Below are 5,412 nucleotides of genomic sequence, written 5' to 3' on the forward strand. Positions count from 1 at the left end.
CTAAATAAAAAAAGTACAATACCTAAAATTTAAAATTCACTAATGAAATTCTACAGTATATTTACTTATTGTAAATGAATATTTAGACAGCAAATTAGTTTCCCGTTCATACATATTATATGATGTTAATTACAATGCTCACATTGTTACTACACTCTTTCTGCTTCTTTCCTGGGAATGCTATTTGCATTAATCCTATCTTCTAAGATTTCTCCCTTGGCAAATATTGCCTTGTTGGTCTTATGTCGTAAATTATTCTAAGAAATAAGTGCCTCCCTGGTCACCTTGTAGACCTGTTAACTGTTTGGCTAAAAGTTGAGAAATGTGGTTAAAGTAATGTTATGGATTAGGGGTAAGATTCAGTCAATGACTTAATCTTGCTTGGATCAACAATCAACATCCTTGATATCAGTCATCAAAAGATCAGGAAATGTTTTACATTGGACAAGTTTGCTGTCAGAGACCTTTCCAAAACACTTAAGAGCAATTTGAAGACTATGGTGTGCCTGATTCAGTCCATGGTCATTTTCAGTCACCTTTTATGCATCTGAGAGTTGGAACAATGGAAATGGATAACAGAAGAAGAATTTATGCCTTTGAGTTGTGGTTCTAGAGAAGACTGCTGAGTATTCCATGGATTTCCAAAAGAATAAACAGCCATGTCTTGGGAAAAGTGTAGCCAGAGTGCTCCTTGGAGGCAAAAAAAAGACAAAGGTTTATCTCTTATACTTTGGATATGTTAACAACAGGAGTGATTAAGAGCCAAACTCTTTGGGTTCCATAATTCTCTATCAGACCAGTAAGCATGGTCATTTTTATGACTGAGTTTTGTTTCACATATTTCACTCCTTTTGTTCAAGACTTTTTTCTATTGCCTCTATATATTTTTAAAAAAAATTTCTATGTGATTTTAACAAAAGTTTACAGTAACTTTAATTCATTCATTGTTGCATGTTTCCCTCCCTTCTCATCCCTTACCCCTCCTTCAGTCCACTTTGCAATGTAACTCTTCTTCCAGATTATTGTCATAAATAAAACACCCAGTTACATATTTCTTTTAGATAGTTCTTCCCGTTATATGTTTCAGTGCAGTGTTATTATTTGTCCACTCTTTTCCTATTCTCTTCCCATCCCCTCACTGCAGTGCTGTTAGTGGTGTTAGGCAGTACTTGTCCTTTTTTTTTTATTTTTTTCTGTGTTGCCACCTGTGCAAACCAAGGTGTACCCAAAACTTGAATACCTTTTAATAGTCTTTTAATAATCAGAGGGAGTGTTCAGGAGTGATGGGAGGTAAAAAGTTAAGAATCTCTAGGTTGGGTTGGGGCACTGGGGTCCAGAGAATCCTCAAACATGCTGAGGAGGTTCCAGGGCTCAAAGGACAGTAAGGAACCCTCAGAAGGTTCTGAGTGCATGTTGCTCAGGTCGAGGGGGTCCCGGAAGCTGTTGTCCTTCCTATTGCTGGAGAACCTGTGGTCCTGGAGGAAAGTGCAGTGGGGTGAACAAGGAGGGGTGGCCAGTGGGGCTGGAGGCTGCAGCCAGCTGGCAGGGCAGGCCAGCGAGTGGTAGAGCCAGTGCAACAGGGAGACCAGGACATGGAACAGGGAGACCAGGGCCAGCCACAGTGCCCACCTTCGGCTCAGGGCATTGGCTGCCGTGCACCATAGGAAGCTCCAGGGCCTAGGCTCCTTGAGCATGGGGAGTGACAGGAGCACCCTGGCAGTTGCCCACAGTGTAGGGTCCAGCTCCAGCATCATGGCAAGAACAGCTCAGAAGACAGTTCTGAAGTGAACTCAGGGGGGCAGGTAGCTCTGGTGTAGCTGCTGCCAGCCCTCACCACCACAGGGCAGCTCCATGTTGCAGGCCACTTCCAGAATGGTGAGGCCTAGACTGAATATGTCTGTGCTGTCCCATAAGAATCCTGAAGTAGTTCAGGGGCCATGTAGTGGGGGACCCCTCTTGGGCCTCACTGGCCCCAGCAGATCCCAGCTCCACCAACAGCCCAAAGTCACCCAGCTTACAGCCCTCACAGGCCCAAGAAGATGTTGGTGGGCTTGATGTCAAGGTGGACCAGGCTCTGGCCATGCAGGTGGGCTAGGGCCAGCAGAGTGTCCCTCAGGTAGCTCCAGACCTGGGCCTCGGGCAAGCTGGTGCCTTGGGCCTCGCAGTGCTGCTGCAGGCTCAGCCCACACAGCTCCATCTGCAGGTACAGCAGGCCACGCTCTTCCCAGGCGTGCTCCAGCTGCATGCAGCGGGGGTGCTGCCCCACCTTCTCGTGGCCCCTCACCTAGACCAACTTGTGAACTTGGTCTTTGGGGCCTCCGGAAGGCAACAGGGAGCACTTGATGGCATTGAGCTGGCCATTCTCCTTGGAGTGCACCTTCTCACTGGGTCGCACACATCTCTGGTCCACTATCAGCAGCGATGGACTGTGAGTTCTTTCTGGGCAGGACCACAGCTGAGCCTGTGTGAGTGCGGAGAAGCCCTGGTGAATGGTCAGGAGAGGGGCTTTTCAGTACTTGTCCTTTTTTATGAGATATTTCACTCAGCATGTCACTACTGGTGAGAATGTAAAATGTACAACCATTATGGAAGGTGGTCTGGTATTTTCTCAAAAAGGTGGAAATAGAAAAACCACTTGACACAGCAATTCCACTACTGTATATGCATCCTAAAGAAACCAGAGCCAAGACTCAAACAGATATATGCAGCATTTATTGCTGTATTATTTACAATAGCAAAGAGACGGAAACAATCACACAAGAATGAACTATAATAAATGCACAACAAAACAAACACTATACTAAAGAATGAGGAATCCTCAAAAACACTACATAATATGGATTTATCTGGAATATTTATCCATGAGTGAAATAAAAGTAAAACATTAGGAAAGGCAAACTTTCCCAGAAAGGACTTCCAGTACAGTGAGTGGCCCACACCATAGACTGAACTTTTATTTTTAAATAAATATTCATCTTATATTTTTTTGCTTACAGATTAGTATCCATTGTATTTCACACTATCTTTCATTTACATTGTGTTTTATACAATCATTTCCATTCATTATATTTTATGAAATTAATCAACACTGAACTATGCTCATCATTGTCCTGTCTTCCTAGATCCCTGCCAGATTTTTCCATTTTCTTTACTTAATCCTCTCTCCACCCACCAAATTGTGTGACCCTATGATTTCCCCCTGTTCAACTTCACCCCATCCCCAAAATGAAGCAATAACACCATAAAGATAACAAGTATTAATAACTTATGCAAACATAATAGAAATGGTATAATATCAGGAAAAACGTCACATGATGTCAAGAAAGCAGCAGGCAGCATCAACCATTGAAGTAAAACAAATCAAAACTTTTCAGGAAAAAAAAAATCAGAGCATATTGTAGATCCAGTGAAAAACCCAGAGTCAGAGAGGCATAAGATATATATTGCTACAGAGTCATACAAATAGCTATGGAAAAAAAAGGTACAAATGCTGGAAGAAATAATAGAAGCCAGAAATAAAGTGAATACCCAGAATCAGAGAACCAAAAGAAATATATTGATATGCAGTTATTTGAAAACATATAGAAGAAGATATAAATGATAAAAGAAACAATAGAAACCAGTAAGAAAGCAAATACTAAAGACAAAAGGACCCAGAAGAAACATATCAATGAGGAGAAACTTGTGAACAACTACAGAAGAAAGTGTGAAAGAGGAAAGAAATAATTGAAACTATATCTAAAGAGGCACAAGTCCTTAAAAAAAGCATCACAAGACAGAAAGGGTACAGCCAACAAAGTACTGGAAACAACAAAAATGCATGAAAATGCAATTCAGAATATTAAGACTGAAATAGCAGAAGTGTCCAATAGACTGAAAGGACAAAAAGGTAAAACAGAAGAGATAGACCAGAGAGACAGTGAGCTGGTAACAAGAACTTTAAGGGAAACATACTAGAAGAAAATTCAGAGATGAGACAATGAAAATTAAGAACACATTAGAATCATGTGGGATGACATCAAAAGGAACAACATATATACGGATGGAATTGCAAAACAAGAGAGGGATAGGGAATTCACTGAGAAAATTGTGGATGTTCTAGAAGAAAACTTCCCAGGTATTATGAAGAATGGATAAATCCATATTCAAGAAGCCCAATAAACACCAAAGAGATGAGACTCAAAAAGGAAAACATCAAGATTTACAGTAAAAAAAATTATCATAAGCAAACTCTCCAAAATAAAAAAAGGACAGAATACTAAAAGCAGCATGAGAAAAACAAAGTCACCCACAAAGGAGAAACTATTAAGTTCTGACTTCTCAGCAGAAATCATGCAAGCAAGAAGACAATGAGATGAAAACAGCTTCCAGCCAAGGATCCTGTACAGAAAAGCTGTCCATCAAATATGAAGGAGAAATTAGGTCATTTGCAGAGAAGAATAAAGAAATTTGTGAAAACAAGATCAACTCTACAAGAACTTTTGAGAGAAGTCTTTCACACAGAGACACTAAAGGAAAGTGGATGGACCATAGTAATCAGAAACATCAGAAAAAGAAACACAGCAAAAAGGCAACAATAAAACCTACCTGCAAAAATCATACTTAATGTGAATGGACTAAAAGCACCAAATAAGAGAAAAAGAGTAGATGAATGGGTAAAAAAAAATTAAAACCAATCTATATATTGCCTACAACTGACATATCTAAGAAATGAGGAGACAGACTAAAACTCAAAGGCTAGAAAACAAAATATACTAAGCAAATGCATCTACAAAAAAGCAGGAGTAGCAATGCTAATCTCTGTTAAAATAGACTTCAGCATGAAAACCACCATAAAAGATATGGAGGAGTGTAACACACTGATAAAAGGCACAAAAGATCAAGAAGACATAACACTGGTCAACACTTATAAACCAAATGAAAAAGTTGCAAAATAAACAAAGTCAGCAGAATTGAAGAAAGTAACAGCACCACAATAGTGGTAGGAGATTTTAACATACCACTCTCACCAAAGGATAACAGCACCACAATAGTGGTAGGAGATCTTAACATACCACTCTCACCAAAGGATAGATCAACTCAAAAGAAAAGTTAAAAAGACACAGAAGATCTAAACTATACATTCAGCCAACTCCACCTTGTGGGCGTATTGTGAGTACTGCACCCAACTAAAAGTCAAATTATTTTCTTCTCAAGTATACATGATACATTCTCCAGAATCAATGACATATTAGGACAAAAAGCAAACCTCAATTACTTTAAAAAAAATTGAAATAATACAAAGTATCTTCCCAGACAAGAATGCAATAAAACTAGAAATTGATCAGAAGGGGATGAAACTTAAAAAAATCACTGTGAAAATTCTTTCCATGTCTTTTGCCCATTTTGTAATTGTATCATCAGTCTTTTTCT

The 5,412-nt window shown here is 39.6% G+C and overlaps 1 pseudogene; it reads right to left on the reverse strand.

The window, feature by feature from the left end:
• Window positions 1–1,298: 1,298 nt before the first annotated feature.
• Window positions 1,299–4,600, reverse strand: LOC102859023 (annotated as a pseudogene).
• Between the last annotated feature and the right edge of the window lie 812 nt (window positions 4,601–5,412).

The sequence above is a fragment of the Elephantulus edwardii genome, unplaced genomic scaffold (genome assembly GCF_000299155.1).
Source record: "Elephantulus edwardii isolate Elephantulus edwardi_28Jun2011 unplaced genomic scaffold, EleEdw1.0 scaffold00527, whole genome shotgun sequence".
Classification (NCBI taxonomy): Eukaryota; Metazoa; Chordata; class Mammalia; order Macroscelidea; family Macroscelididae; genus Elephantulus; species Elephantulus edwardii.